The following is a 16,878-nucleotide window of genomic DNA, read 5'->3' as shown; positions in this document are numbered from 1 at the left end:
CTAAACCATACTCTCAACTAATACATCTGGTAGAACTGACTATCAGTTTTTCGTTTACAAGTTGTCCTTGGAAAAAGGATGAGGACAGGTCTAAGACACTAAAACTGATCTCTTACAGACCCCTCACCTCCTCACCAACACATCTTGTTTTCTCTTTCATGCCTCTACTTAAGCTGGACTCTATGTCTTTGCATGCCATGTCTTCCATGAAGCATGGAATCTCTCCTTCTGAAAAATCCTGTAATTCCACCATTCAGTGGATACGTGCTGCCTTGAGTAGCACAGTAGAGAAAGAGCAAACTTCATAGCCGGACAATCCTACTTTCAAGTCCTAGCTTTGCCCCTCCCTTGCTGAAAAGGCTACAGATCTTGCTTTGGTTGAACCCTTATTATATACTGGGTACTGAAAATCATATTATATAAATTTAATTCTCACACTTGCCCTTCAAGATCAATTATATATATTATGTGTGTGTGTGTGTGTGTCTATATATATATATATATAGACACACACATATAAATAAGATGTGCTCCCAGGCACTTAAGTCTACATACATACATATAGACTTTTACAGAGGAAGCCAAGCAGACAGAGGTAAAGTGAAGCAGGGATTCACACCCACATCTATGTGAAAATTTCTACTCTTTTTTTTTTTTTTTTTTTTTGCGGTATGCGGGCCTCTCACTGTTGTGGCCTCTCCCGTTGCGGAGCACAGGCTCCGGACGCGCAGGCTCAGCGGCCATGGCTCACGGGCGCAGCCGCTCCGCGGCCTGTGGGATCTTCCCGGACCGGGGCACAAACCCGTGTCCCCTCCATCGGCAGGCGGACTCTCAACCACTGCGCCACCAGGGAAGCCCTCAACTCTTTTATATAAATAATTTTTCACTCTGTGGTCTGTTTATTTGCTTGCTCACTCATTTTTTGGTTTTAATATTTACAAAAGTTTGTACTTTTGTTCTAATCATTCCTCTGTGTTACATCTTTAATCCCCTCTATTTGGGGAAGGCAACTATTGTCTATTTTTTCCTCTTATGAACAATATTGACATTATCTAGTAACTTCTTCCTCCTCCCCTTCTTCTCCAGCCCCGGGTTGGAAGAAATATTTTGGTTAATAACTATAAGGCAATCAGCAAGCTTTGTCTGCCTCTTATAAATGTTCTCCCCATTCTCTTTCTATTTTGTTAGTTATACTGTATATTTATTTTAAGAGCACATAACCATTAAAAACTATATTCTTTCCCTTATAACCATCACTTATTTTTAGTTATACAAGTAAATATATTTAGTGCTCACCACCTGTTATGTCAATGTCTCACTAGTCTGGTTGTCTGAGGTATGTTCCCTAGAAGATGCCTCTGAAAGGTCTCATGAGAATAGTGCCTTTGTTCTTCCATGTTGATAACATTTTGTCTGTGGCCTTCACACCTGAAAGTCGGTCGGTTTGGTTTCCTTTCTTTGGGTGTCTTAGATATATTGTTACACTATAGTCGCCTAACATAAAGTGCTGTTGTCAAGTCTGATCACAGTCTGATTTTCTTTCCCTTATAAGTGAATTTGTCTTTTAGCCTGGATGGCCCAAATAGTTTTTCTTTAAAATCCATTAATTTTACTAGAATATGTCTCAGTATTGATCTTCTGGGTTGATTTCCCCAGGCACAAGGTGTGCCCTTTCTATATGCAATCTCGAGTCTTTTTAATCTTTTTTTTCAGGGAAGTTTCTTTTATATAGATTTTTAAATATATTATTTCTCCTTCATTGCCCCATTATTCTTTTCTCCTTCAGGGACTTGTGTAATACAATTTTAGATATTTTTGCCTATCTTCTATATTTGTCATTTTCTCTTGAATTCTCAGATTTCTCTTTATTTATTCTGGAATTTAAATTTTTTCCTTCTTTTCACTTTTTATTCCCTTAAGGCATTATCTGTTGTGCAAAAACCATGTTACTCTTATATTCCTTCTAGTTCAGTCTTCACTTGTAAGATGAATTTTCCCTTTTCTTTCCAATTCTTTCCTAAGTTTGATTACCTAATTTTTGCTTTCTAATTCTGACTTGTACTTTTCTTTCATATCTTGTAATATTTCCTTAATTTACTTCAGCTCATTTTGAAATACTGTTACAGTTTTTACCTGGTTTTGTGGGCATATCTTTCTGGGATGCTTTATTTCATTAAGGATGTTTTTCTGCTCCTTGTTCTCATTTTTCTTATAATAACTTCATTATGAGATTTCACTCCAGTCCTTTCTGTTGCTCACTTTTAGATGAAATTAGTTTTCCTGCACATTTAGTGGGGAGGAGTGAGTTAGGATAGCTTTGCTAAATTCAAGGCTCTACAGCTTCCTTGTCTATGTTTCCATGAAGTGGTCAGAAGAAGTATGGCTTCATACTTTCCGAGATCTTCTGGCTCTGTTCCCCTCCCCAGCTCTCATTTGGACTTCCCCTTCCTTTGTCCAAAATATCCCTGGCCTACCCTATTTGTAGTATATTCCCTGTGGCTTTCTAAAGTGTCCTGCAAAGATACTTCGTCTGGTTTTGAGGGTTCACAGGACCCGGGCTGCTCCAGCTTCTTCAGTCCTTACTTTGGACCCCTTGCCCTCATCAGCTGCAAACAGGGTTGTACAACACCCTGCCCCCCGCAGTTCCAGCTGCTGTTTTCCTATTGGCCCACTGTACTTTCCAGGGAGTACCTATTTTGGGGTTCTCTTATTTTCAGATTTCTCAAGACACTCTTTGCTTCCCCTGCTTCTTTCCACAAAAATGCTGATACCATGCAAGTCTTCGAGCCACCAGTGGCTTCCACCTACATGAATTTTGGGGTTTGTGGTGCTGTCTTGTCTCCCAGTTTTGTTATAGATGTCCATAGGTTTTGGTTTTGCTATCCCAATTGCTCTGTGGCTTTTTTGTTGTTGTTTGTTTGCTTGTTTTGGTTTTTTTTTTTTAATGGTGGAATTCAGGGAGATTAAAAAATGCCACTGCTATCTTCCCAGAATGCTTTTCTCTCAATTCTTTATATAATGCCAACCAGTGAAATCAAACAGACAATGGACAAACCACCATCTACTAACTTTTCTAAAAGTAGGGGATTCCAAGATGTAATAATTATCAATCTAAAACCCATTCTGGGGACTTCCCTGGTGCCACAGTGCTTAAGAATACACCTCCCATTGCAGGGGACGCAGGTTTGATCCCTGGTCAGGGAACGAGATCCCACATGCATGCCTCAACTAAGAGTTTGCATTCCACAACTAAGGAGCCCGCCAGCTGCAACTAAGGAGCACATGTGCCGCAACTAAGGAGCCAGTGAGCTGCAAACTAAGGAGCCCGCGAGCCACAACTAAGGAGCCCATCTGCTACAACTAAGGAGCACACGTGCCACAACTAAAGGAGCTGGTGAGGCGCAACAAAGGAGCCCACCTGCTGCAACAAAGACTCAGCACAACCAAAATAAATAAATTAAAAAATAAAAATAAATAAAACCCATTCTGGTTGGGTGGCAGTGTGGCAGTGTGCCCAGATAAAAAGCATTTCCCAGCCTCCCTTGCAGCTAGGGATGACTATGTGATCCAGTTCTGACCAATAAGATATAAGCATAAGATATCAGTGGGGCATTGGAGAAAGCTCACCAAAAGGCAGATCAACTCAGCTGGCCAACCAACCCCTTTTGCCCTTTCCCTTCTTTCTTCCTGCCAAAAGCTGAGCTGAGCTGCAGACAGCTGAGCTGCTAGGCATCTGTGTAGAGTAGTAAAAATGAAACTAATGGTCAAGGATTTAATCATCTACTGTGACAGTATAAGCAAGAGACTAAACAGGAGAAAGTGCTGGCTCCCCTAATGTTCCATTTTTCTCCCTGAAACAGTGCCAGGCAAGAGTCAGGTGGATTAGTACAGATGCCGGGATTGTCTCACTGCTGAAGGATCCCTGAACAAAAGGCTCCTGCCTTTTTGCAGACAAGGGAGGCAGGGAGAAGGGAGGGGGGAAGGGCTAGGAGTGAAAAAGTACTGCATACTGAGTCAGGGTGGAGGAAGCATTTCAAGGCCCCACTCTCGCCCCCTTCTCCCCCTCCCCCCCGCCAACAGCCAATAAGTTGGTCTCTGCAGAGACACCTAAGAGAGGCCATGGCTAGGCTCCCCCTTCTCCGCATAAGGAGCCTGGGCTAAGACTGGGGTGATGGTAGGATGGGGCCAGAGCCCTTGACTGTAAATCCCCTCAGAGAGTGCAGTGCACAGGCTATGTACCTTCCCGGGAGGCCTGTGGGCAAAGCTTTGTAACTGCCTATGGTTGGGTCTGAAATATGACACAGGTTTTTGGCTTAGAGGCGAACTCCTCACTGCCTACACTTTGCTGGAGAAGGAAGCAGGAATCTTGGGATCAGATGATGACAAATTCATGCTAAAGACTGCAAAAGAAAAACAGAAAGATAGAAGGCAGAGTCCCTGATGGCCTCATGAAGCAGCAACGTTTACCTGGGACTATCTCCAAAGTTCTATTTACATGAGAAAAATAAAACTACTAATTTGTTTAAGCCACTGCTTTTCTGGGTTCTTTTACAGCTGAATGAAATTCTTAAGTGCTACGTGGGGTTCCTAAGGGCAGTGGCTTCCAAAAGGGTGATGCTGGTTCGTTCATGAAGTTTTCACTGGTACTTGGTAGGTGAGAAAGAATGAATGTAGTCGGTTTTTCATAAACTAAATTTATTCAAACTTTTAGTACTGAGATTATGCCCTTCCAGATTATTTGACATTATAATGTCCTCTCTTTCACAAGATGATGGTGGTAATTTATGATGCTGGTTGTGTCTAAAATCTTTACTTAAAAATTAAGTTCTGGGACTTCCCTCGTGGCGCAGAGGTTAAGAATCCGCCTGCCAATGCAGGGGACACGGGTTCGAGCCCTGGTCTGGGAAGATCCCACAAGCCGCGGAGCAACTAAGCCCATGCGCCATAACTACTGAGCCTGCGCTCTACAACACGTGAGCCACAACTACTGAGCCCACTCGCCTAGAGCCCATGCTCCGCAACAAGAGAAGCCACCATAATGAGAAGCCCGCGCACCGCAACGAAGAATAGTCCCCACTTGCCGCATATAGAGAAAGCCCGCGCGCAGCAACGGAAACACAACACAGCCAAAAATAAATAATAAACAAATTGATTAATTTTAAAAAATTAAATTCTGACTACTGTATCACAGAATCTCTAAACATAATTTTGGAAAAATGTACAAGTCATGTCAAACTTAAAAATACTTAGTAGCAACTAATTTCCACCTCAAAATCAGATATTTATATGTGCCTGGAAAAAAACCTGTTTTCCTTTACTTGAACACTTACAACATTTCTGAGACCAGATATGTGGGGTTTTCCACCCTAAACAATTTTGACACTAACTGCCTGGAGTTACTGCACACCCACACGTTAAGGGGTCTTAATGCTAATTGTGAGCAGTGGGTCCCCAGGTTACCCATGACTTCTGTCTGACTTGGCTTACAAATTGGAGGTTCCCACAACCCCACCCCCTTGGGTTTGATAATTTGCTCACAGAACCCAGGAAAATAGTTAACTTACTACTGCTGGTTAATTACAAAAGACATTTTAAAGGCTACAAATGAACAGCCAGATGAAGAGATACGTAGGGTGAGGTCTAGGAGGGTCCCAAGTGCAGGAGCTTGTGTCCATCTGGAGTTGGGGGTGTACCACCCTCCCAGCACATGGGTGTATTCACCAAACCAGAAACTCTCCAAACCCCATTCTTTTGGGATTTTTATGGAGAATTCATCACATAGGCATGACTGACTAGTAACTCCATTCCAGTCCCTCTCCTCTCTCTGGAGAATAGGGGGTGGGGATGAAAGTTCCAAGCTTCTAATCATGGCTTGGTCTTTCGGGTGACCAGCCCCATCCAGGAACCCCCAAGAGTCTCCTAATTAGAACCAAAAATGCTCCACTATCCAGGAAATTCCAAGGGATTTAGGAGCTCTGTCAGTCACTTCTATCACTCGGGGTCTTAAGGGCTCTCTGTCAGGAAGTGGGGTCAAAGACCAAATATTAGAACAAAAGATTCTCCTAGCACCCCTATTTACAAGGGCTTTAGGGGCTTTGTGTCAGGAACTGAACTGGGGCAGAAACCATATATATATATATATAAAATTTCACAATATGCTTCTATTCTTCAATAAGAGAAAAATCCTGTCACTTTCGGTAAGAGATAAGAATGGGAGCTTGCAGATGGCTCGTACAGGGGGATGCACAGATGCACATGTATGAGAATCACTGCCTTGGGCAGCAGGAGTTAAGTGTTAAAGAAAGAGTGAGCCAGGGCACCAGTTCAGATGGTGACTGGAAAGTATGAATACCAAGTTCTTTGAAGAGTCCTTAAAGACAAAAGAAATATTTAGCTGGAGAGGACTCAGGGGGCGCAGAACAGTTGCTTTCAAACATCAGAAGTTAACAAAGGGAAAGGAGTTCAGACTTTGATCTGAGAGCCCAGGGTTGGAGCTCGGACCAATCAGTGAAAACCGCAGAGGCGCTTCTAACAGCAGGAGCGGTTCAGGAGGAATGGCTGCCTTGGTGAGGCTGAGGCTGGTGATCCCTTAGCAGGGATCACTGGACTGTCAGATCCATGGGAACAGGGACCTTGTCTGTTTTGTTCGCTGCCCCAGTACCTAGAAAGGTGATCAGCACATAGGAGGTGCACAGTATATATTTGTTGAATAAGGTAATGGGGGTGACAGCATTCAATGGGAAGTTTGCCATGGTGACCTTAAGCTCACTGTAGCCTGAATTTCTGTGCCGCTTCCTTTATCTGCATGATCATCCTTTTAAGTCCAAATGTGTCTTTGTAGTTGTCTCAGAAATACATGGGGAGCTCCTGTCCTGAAGAGGACAACAGAAACAGTGGGAAATCAGCAATCCTGACCTAGAAGAAGCTAAGCCTCCCAGATGGTGTATACATATTTTTTATTTATTTATTTATTTTGTGGTATGTGGGCCTCTCACTGTTGTGGCCTCTCCTGTCGCGGAGCACAGGCTCTGGATGCGCAGGCTCAGCGGCCATGGCTCACGGGCCTAACCGCTCCACGGCATGTGGGATCTTCCCGGACCGGGGCACGAACCCGTGTCCCCTGCATCGGCAGGCGGACTCTCAACCACTGCGCCACCAGGGAAGCCCCAGATGGTGTATATTTTGAACACAAAGTATAAACAAGTATCTTTGAGGTGTCACTGGTTTCTCCCTTTCATGGTCTCTAGCCAGGAAGTCACACCACCTTGAAGAGGCACTCAAAGGGCACTGAAAGAATTTTCTAAAATCTGTATGTCAAAATAGGTTATAGGTAAGCATGTCCTTTAAACACACTGTTCCATGCTTAGAGGAAGAAAAATTCGGATGTCCATTTTAACCCCCGCACTCCAACAGCTAGCACATTAAATCAGACTCCCAGCAACCTCCGGCAGGCTGAAGATAAAACATCAAGGAAGAACCTGAGCTCAAAGTCACGACGTGCAGACACAGACATTATTATTATTATTTTTGTATTTATTTCGCAACCGTTAGGTTCAGTTGCCCAGAGTCAGGTCACCAAAGACAAATTTTCAGCCTCCCAATGAATCCCAACCAAAGTTCATGCTGTTTGGCCACTTTAGGATGGCAAGGGGAGCAGAGGCTCACCTAGGTAATCTGTACACGAGCCAGAGAAAAGACACCCAAGTTAGGATGGATCCATTTCAGGGACTAAGGGTGCACCTAACGTGAAGCACACCACGTGACCACGAGAGGCACACGCAGGGCACTTGAGCAGCCCCACCCATCCCCTCGTATTTCTCTCCAAACCAGTGCACAGTCACAATGACAAGTGACAGTGAGAGAGAAGAGCTGAGTGACACGTCTCAACTCAACAACATTTAATATTTGTTTGTTAAATAGGTGATTAGGCTTCAGTGTGGCACCCCCCAGATGTTGGGGGTTGGGGCCATTCCATCCGTTTTCCTGCGCTTTGGTCGTTCTGCTTTTCTGCAGTGGATGCCATGTCCGAAAGAACCACACTCCAAAACCCACTGAAGAGAACTGAAAAACAAAAAGAGTAACTTTCAAGATCAAGTTGCCCCCGTACAGAAAGGATTTAGAGATATAACTTCAACACCAGAGCAGTCTGCCTCCACCAGCTCCCTAAACCTAGAGCCTTGAGCCCTGATTTATAGGCTCCACAGAAGACTTCCTGCTGCAGAGGAAATGACATTTTAAAAAGTTTTCCTCTATTTCTTTGGAAACCCAATGACTTTCTCTGATACACATCCCAAAGCTACCTTCAGCCACCCTCCTTTCTCTCTTCTTTGTGACTGATCTGTGTTTGGTGCTAGAGGAGGAAAGATAAAAGTAAATATCTTTTTACATAAAAAGACATAAAAAGATTTGGAAAGTGAGAGCTGTTTGTGGTTGCTGAAACATATGGTTATACAGGGGACAATGGCAGGATATGAGGCAGGACAAACAGATTAGGGATGGATCATGGCAATCCAGGGAGTTTGGGTTTTCTTTAGACAACAGGAGGCCAAAAAAAAGTTTTTAAGTAGAAGAGTGACACAGTCAAAAGCACAATCAGATTTATAGATTTTCAAAGACCCCTATGGCTACATATAGGATGGATCAGAAGGAGGAGAAGAAGAGAGACAGAGAAACCCATCAAGCTCTTACCATAGTCTAAATGTGAGATGATCAGGTCCTGAATGCTGGGTATGGTACTGATAGGACAGATTTGAGAAATATTTCAGAGGTAGCACAGACAAGTCTTGCTGACAGATAAGATGTGGAAGATAAGAGGGAGGAATCTACACTGATGCTGAGGTTTCTAGCTTGGGTGACCAGGTAGATTTCTTAATTCATCCAATGAATATTGTTGGAGGACTCACAAGCCAGGCACCAGATACGATGAATAAGGCAATCATGGTTCTAACTCTCAAGAAACTTACAGTCCAGCAAGGGAAACTACAGAGTAAACAAATACATAAAACGTTATTTATGTAATTACGATTATAAGGTACCATGAAGGGTATGATAAAGAACCTAACCTAGTCTGAAATCAGGGGCGATGTGGGTGGTAGTGCCATTCACTGAGACAGGAAAATGAAAGAGGATCTGGTTGTTGGGGGGATGAGTTTAGTTTTGAACATAATGAATTTGAGGCATCTGTTGGTACACCTAGTTGAGGATTTGCAAGAGACGGGAACTTGGAAAAAGAGGCTAGAGATACGGTGAAATCCAGGGGAGGTTAAGGAATGTGGCAGAGAGGGGTCCCTAATGCATGGCCTTCCCCCTAAGAGAATAAGCCAGGCCTCCCTGGCGACCTCATCGGGGGAAACATCACAATCAGTGTCAGCATTTAAGCATACCATGAAGGTGAGGCTGAGGCAGGGGAGATCTGCCTAAATCCACTGGCTCTAGAAAAGGGAAAAGTTGCCAACAAAATAGCTGTGAAAAGTGGTTGGAGAAGGGTGGATGCTGTAATTTGCTGGAGTGAAAGAACCTAAAGTCCTGATTGGCCTTCTGGTAAACATGGGCTCCGGTTTCTGAAATGCTAAGGAAAGGTAGGGACAAACCAGCCCACAGGGCAGGCACTAAAGATTTATTTTCGTAAATATGGAAAGATTTGGCCCACAATGTCACCATCAGCCAGGGCTCCCTCGCCACTTCCAGGCCTAAGACCTGGGTAAGGCCTCCCTGGCCACTTCTGGCTCCCCACCACGGTGGCCCCCTGTGGCATGCCCTACTCCCTTCCTGGCCCCACCCCTGCAAACAAGCCTGGACAGTATCACCATTGCCTGATCTGGGGTGTTCCAACCAGAAGTTCCCAAAGTCATGATTCTCTTTTTAACTCAGCAAGGTCTGCTAGTCTGTGTGATGCAGGAGATATAAAGTTGGGCTGTAAAATCTGGGAAGGTAAGAACCTATCTCCATTGTTCACCAGTAGCCCAGCACCTAGCACAGAGTAGGTCCTCAATGAATGAACAAGAGTTTCCAAATAGCTTGGCAAATGATCCCAGGAAAGTTTTGAGTGCCATATGGTATGTATATAACCCTTGCTTGTTCAAAATCAAGCTTTCCCCAAATGCCTGCTGAGTGCTGGGGCTATATTGGTAAATAAATCTCTGACCTCAAGGAACCCTCAGTCTATGAAGTTATGGTTCATAAGAAAATGGCCACAATAGAGAAACATACAAAGAACTGTAGCAGAGCCCAGAGAAATAAGTAAGTAATATTACCTGGAGAAGTAAAGCAAAACTCCACCAAGGACAGAGTATCTGAAGTAGGCCCTGAAGAATAAATAGGAAGTTTCTAAGCAGACAAGGGAGGGAAAAGCATATTCCAGAACTTAAAAAAAAATCCTGAAAGATTTTGTTTATTTATTTTTTATTATTTATTTATTTTTTATGCTGCGCCTCACGGCTTGCGGGATCTTAGTTCCCCGACTAGGGATTGAACCTGGGCCATGGCAGTGAAAGTGCAAAGTCCTAACTACTGGACCACTAGGGAATTCCCTTCAAAGATTTTAAAGTAACATTTCCAGTAGTTAGAGGTAGTTTGGTACTTTTACTACTAGATCCCTGTAAGTGCACAGTGGGATAAAACAAGTAAGTACTTATGTGATAGCCCAATTCGATCATTGATGGTGTCAGTGAGAAATGAGACCCTCAGTACAGGAGAAAGGAGATATGAATATAAGATACAAGCAGTTTAGTACTGTACTAAACAGGAATTGGAAGTATCAGTATGAACTCACAACATATGTTCTATCAAGCAAACAACAATCATATCTCCTAGCTCTGAACATTGAAAAGGCCTGAAAACAATGACTAAGCCAGTTGCAGTGAGCACCACTAGCATCCAGATTGTGACCTGGAAATACTATTTCCCTGAATGGAACCAGGACTGGACTCCTTAGAGAAATGGCTCAGTCTGGGTCTGGGACAGGAAAAGTCCAAAGTGAGCCTAGAACATTTGGTCATAACAGATAACAAGGCAGTTACCAGAGACTCCTAGGGTCGTGCCGACAGCACTCGGGGGCCAACCTGAAGAGGCTCCCGGTGGCCAAATACAGGACAATTTGAGCATCAATAAGCATAGTATTTGCAACGGACTGAAACTAATTGGTTATTGCTGCAGATCCTAGTGAGCCAACTACTATTTTGAAAGCAGGTAAATAAAGAGAAAAAAATCATTTATCTTGCTTTTCTAATATAAACTGTATCACCGGAACCACACAGATGAAGGGAAATTTTTAGTAAAGAAGTATTCTAGTAAATAAATAAAGAAGAAAAGATAGAACTGAAATATCATCATTTTGAAACCCATACTGAATTAATGGGTCTAGGCATTGTTTATTAATGGCTACTAATATCAAAAAGACAGAGAGATAATTAGACATTATGAGTTTATGGATGGAAGGGTTTTACAGCACATATCAAGTAATTTTGCCAAAAGAAAAATCAATCTGAATCCGATCAAACCTTTGGATACAACCAGCAATTCACAGAAAACAGAGGACAGAGCTATATGTTAAATGATACCATGGAGAAACAATCAGCAAAATCCAAACAGTGAAAAACTATAGGATAAATGATTTTTCAACAAATAAGTGGCAAAGGGAAAGAGAAAGATGGAGTAGGACTCTATAATTTAAAAGGCATTTAAGAGGTACAACACCCAATTGCAATATGAAACTCAAACACTGAAATGTATTTGATATTAGTTATTTCTTTTTTTTAATATTTATTTATTTATTTATTTTGGCTGCACTGGGTCTTAGTTGCGGCACGTGGGATCTTTTAGCTGCAGCATGTGGACTCTTAGTTGCGGCATGCGGACCCTTAGTTGTGGCACGCAAACTCTTAGCTGCGCCCTGCAAACTCTTAGTTGCAGCACGTGAACTCTTAGTTGCAGCATGTATGCGGGATCTAGTTCCCCGACCAGGGATCGAACCTGGGCCCCCTGAATTGGGAGCATGGAGTCTTACCCACTGGTCCACCAGGGAAGCCCCAAGAGTTATTATTTCTTAAGATGTGATTATGGCACTATGGTTAGGTTTTGAAGAGTAATTTTCTTTTTTTTTAAAAGGTTGTTTTAGCCTCTTATTTTAAATATTTATTTATTTTTGGCTATTCCTCATGGCTTGTGGGTATTTTTTTTTTTTTTTCGGTATGCGGGCCTCTCACTGTTGTGGCCTCTCCCGTTGCAGAGCACAGGCTCCGGACGCGCAGGCTCAGCGGCCAGGGCTGACGGGCCTAGCCGCTCCGCGGCATGTGGGATCTTCCCGGACCAGGGCACGAACCCATGTCCCCTGCATAGGCAGGCGGACTCTCAACCACTGCACCACCAGGGAAGCCCCCGACTTGTGGGATCTTATTTTCCGACTGGGGATTGAACCCGGGCCCATGGCAGTGAAAGTGCAGAGTCCTAACCACTGGACCGCCAGGGAAGTCCCTGAAAAGAGTATCTTTTATAGATACAGAATTTAAGTATTTATGGATGAAATAATAGGATGTTCTATATTTGCTTCCAAATAATACAGGGGAAAGAGGTGGGGAATATACGGGTATATGGATGAGACAAGACTGGCCATGAGTTGACAACGGTTGAAAGTGAAAGAGGGGAGGGGTACATAGGGATTCACTATACTATTCACTCTACTTTTGTCTATGTTTAAAAGTTTCCACTAAATAAGTCAAATAAAAGAATAAAAAGTTATTGTGTTGACCCACTTACCATCCCGGGGTCTACCAATTTTCCTCAAAGAAAGGGAACAAAGAAGAAAACTGAAAAAGAAATAGCTCAGGAACTGAAAATGGATTCTCTGGGAAGGGACATTTCCCGACATGGTGTGGAAAAGAATAAGGGGCTGTAGAAAACAGTGTTAGCTATGGTGTGAGATCATGCGGTTTGGACACTGTGTTAAAGGGGATTACAGCATTCATTGAGTTAAAGCTGATTTCAGAATAAAAGAACTGATGTGTATAAACCTAGTAAGAACATTTGAAGCTTTGGCTTATAAAATGAACTCTTGACATGAGTGAGTGAAAGGATAATTGCATATAAACCCTGTGTATCGAATCAGGAGGGTTTTAATTACAAAGGAGTCTCCTGAAGCCCTCTGCTAATCCCTTATTAAAGCCCTTATCACACTGCGGTATATTTACCTGCTGGCCGTCCTCCTCTGGACAGAGCCACTTGTCATTGCCCCTGGGAAGGTAGCCCCAATCTGAATACAGTCCTTCAGATACTCCATCCCTCAAGCCAAAGTAAGACTCCCCAGGTGCACCAGGGTCCTGGCTCAGAGAAGAACTGGCATTGGCCCTCAGGTGATAAGTTAATATAAAACAGAAAGAACGAAGGAAGGAAGGAAGGAAGGAAAGAAGAAAGCCAGATGTTCTTTATAATGTCTCAATGACTTATGTAGAGGTAGCTTCCCTGATTACAAGTAATTGGAGGCTCCCTCGTGATCCTGAAGTTCCAGGGAAAGAAGGGGTTAATGCTCTCCCAGTAATCCCTTCCAGGCTAAGCCCTCCACTGCACAGATTTCCATGAGGAAAGTTATCTGTGAGATTAGAAGTCATTCTTTTCCAGTGAAAGCTGGCAGTCCACAGCTTACAGTGGGAGGCACAGCCAGCTCATAAATCTGCAGCGCTCAGGGCTCTGGACAGCCCTCTCATTGGCAAAGCGGCTGATGCTTCTGCCAGGGAGGCTCCGAAGAAACTGTTCATCACTATCTCATTTAGAGACTTGATACCCAAATGGAGACGCTGACACCCAAGTTTATAGATCTGAGCAAAGCCCATAGGTATCAAATCTGTGTAAATCAGGATGGGAGGTCTGCAAGGGCCCTAAGGGCCAGGATCTTCCAAGATGCCAGCTTCTGACTCTCTGAAGGTGTATAGCACCTGGGACACTTGGTCTGGAGACTTCATAACCAAAATGTATTAAAGGAACTGTATGTATGAAGTCACAGCCCAGGAGCAGGCTGAGAGAGCCCCTCTCCAGGTTGATGTCAGGTATTCTGAGGCAAGGCAGAGAGCCAGGCAGCTGTGGCCACTGTGTCCTCCACCTCTGTCCCTCTGCAGCTGAGCTCAGGTTTTCTTGTTCTAGGTGATGTGAGCCCACAGCACATCACTGTGTCTCAATGAACAGCCTACGTCTTCACTTTCCCAAAAGCCACGGGAAGTTGACTACTCTTTTCAGAAAAACGGGTAACTAACTGCTTTCTGCTCACGCAAGACCCCCTCTGTGAAGCCTTCCCCCGGGCCAAATGAGTCAGTGTTTCTGTGCTCCCACAGTGCCCATCAGCTCACAACTTGGCCATGCACTTCTCACACAGCCTGGCCCACCGCCTGGTCCTTATCTGGTGAGTTGTTTTACCCATGGACCAAGGCGCCTTGAGGCAGACTCTATCTGATTTTGCAGGTCCCCAGTGCCCAGCTCACAGAGGCCACAAAGTGGCCTCAAATAAACATTGAGTGAGGAAGTAAATTATGATCCAGGACTCAGTGAGCCAAGGCACTTCTGGTAAAAGCCCACATCCTGACTCTTGCCTGAATCTTACAAAGTCACCTCCACCCACGCTATTAACGAAGCACTCGCCCTGTCTGTGCTAGGCGGGTATTAGGCCAAGGCCGGGGAGTCCAAGTGAAATAAGAGTCCCTTCCCCATGGACCTCAGATGAAGATCCATCCTGCTCTGGGGCCTTCTCTGCTAACAGTCAATGGAGTCCATTTGCAGGATGAGCTGGACCAATGTGCAGACAATTCAACAGTAATGCCGACACCCTACCACGCGCTCATTCTAAGGCAGTGGGCTCCGGAAACAAGCCACTGAGGCAGTGGAAGCAAAATATTAGAACTTCTGTAATATTTATTTTTCATCAAAAAATAAGGAATTAAGCTTTAATAGTTACTATATGGGTTGACAACAGTCTTTGTAAATGCTTCAAATATAAACGTGTCACTGAAGGTGTGTGCTTGTGGCAGAGAGACTCTAAGATGGCCTCCATGATGTATATGTACAGCAAATCACCACAATGTGCACTTTCAATATCTTACAATTCTGTCAGTTCATCCTCCATAAAGCTAAAAATTTAAATTGAATTAAATTAAATTAAAAAATAAAAATGGCCTCCAATGATCCGGTATTTATGCCCTGATGTGTCCTGTCCCCTGGAGTGTGGGCAAGACTTGCGACTTGCCTCTAATCCAAAGAATACGGCAAAGGCGATGGATGTCATTTCTGTGATTACATCACATAGATGGTAACTTGCATCTTCCTAAGAGTCTCCGTTGATTATCTCCATTTGTGGTTTTGATGAAGTAAAAGTCCTCATATGGAGGGGCCTATGTGGCAAGGAACTGAGGGCAGCCTCCAGCTGACCATCAGCAAGGAGGCCATTGGTCTGGCAGGCCACAAGGAACTGAATCCTGCCAAGAACTATGTGAGCTCGGAAGAAGATCCTTCCCCAGCCCAGTTTTCAGCCGAGACCCCGGTGCAGGCAACACTTTTGAGTGCAGCCTTGTGAGAGTACTAAGCAAGGAGAAGGAGAAGGAGAGAACTAAGCAAAGCTACGCCCGGATTCCTGACTCACAGAGACAGTGAGATAATGAATGTGTGTTTTTTGAGCTGCTAGGTTTGTGGCAATATTGTTAGGCAGAAATAGATAATACAGTCCTCAAATTCTTAACTGACAGGTTGTGCAATCAAAGTAGTGTGGAGACCTCTAGATTAGCAAAGTAGGCGTGCCCCACCCCCAAAAGAGCCAAAGGTCAGTAGGGGAGCCTACAAGTTTTCGTGGTAAAAAGAACATCAGCCTAAAGAGTGGGAAAGTGGAAAAAACCTCAGGAATTGGTTCCCGAAGACCTGGGTTTGATTCCCAGCTCTGCCTCTAAGAGAGGGGTGATCTTAGTCAACTCAGACTTACTAAAGCCCAGCTTCCCTCATCCATATAATGGGGGACAACAGGGCTGGTAAGAGCGGCCAATGAGAATGATCTGGACAGTGTTTTGTAACATAGAATGTGATATACACGTTAGTTTGCTACCAAACCTGGCCTTGGGCAGGGCACTGTCCTCTCTTGGCCTCAGCTTCCTTATTGTAAAAAGAAGAGGGAAGCAAAGCACATCCCATCTCCAAGGGCTCTGACCTTCTTTGATTCTAGCATCACCTATAATGTGAAGAGAGGAAGCGGGGAAATCAGGCTCTGACATTTACAGTGGTTTCCCAGTCACGCCATTGGCCAGGATGACTGTCGCACCAACAAGGCAACCAGAGAGGCCTCTGTTTGACCAATCACATCTTGTCACCTTGCAGGGTCGGCAACCTAAATTCCTCAACTAAGAGGGAAAATCTCCATTTGTTTTACAAAAAGGAAATAAAGGGTGACAGTAAAGTGAGTAAGAACCACCAAGTTTCCGCACAGATGACTAACCCCTTTCAGAGGGGCGGCAGCTTGATTCTGTTACTGAGCACCAACTATGTGCCAGGAGCTTTTATAAACACGATCTCTACTTTCACTACAATCTTGTAATATAATACACACACATACCTCACTTCATTGTTCTTCACTTTATTGCACTTTGCAGATATTGTTGTTTTTTACACATTGAAGGTTTGTGGCAGCTCCCCATTGAGCGAGTCTATTGGCACCAGTTTCCCAAGAGCATTCATCTCTGTGTCACATTTTGGTAATTCTTGAAATATTTCAAACTTTTTCATTATTATCCTATTTGTTATGGGGATCTCTGATCAGCGATCTCTGATGTCACTACTACTAGGACTCAAAGAGGGCTCAGGTGATGGTTAGCATTTTTTTAAGCAATGAAATATTGATACTTTCTAATTAAGGTATGT

General features: G+C 43.8%; 1 protein-coding gene across 2 annotated transcripts in view; it reads right to left on the bottom strand.

The window, feature by feature from the left end:
• Positions 1–7,850: 7,850 nt before the first annotated feature.
• Positions 7,851–16,878, bottom strand: part of YIPF1 (Yip1 domain family member 1) — a 34,644-nt gene continuing 25,616 nt past the window's right edge. For both annotated transcript variants that reach the window (XM_082673825.1, XM_082673824.1), the window contains one exon: positions 7,851–8,061. The gene's annotated coding sequence lies outside the window, so the exon portion shown is untranslated. The remainder of the gene's footprint in view (positions 8,062–16,878) is intronic.

This window comes from Grampus griseus, assembly GCF_964374135.1.
Source record: "Grampus griseus genome assembly, chromosome: 1".
NCBI classification, from domain to species: Eukaryota; Metazoa; Chordata; class Mammalia; order Artiodactyla; family Delphinidae; genus Grampus; species Grampus griseus.
This window is presented reverse-complemented; position numbering and strand designations above follow the sequence as displayed.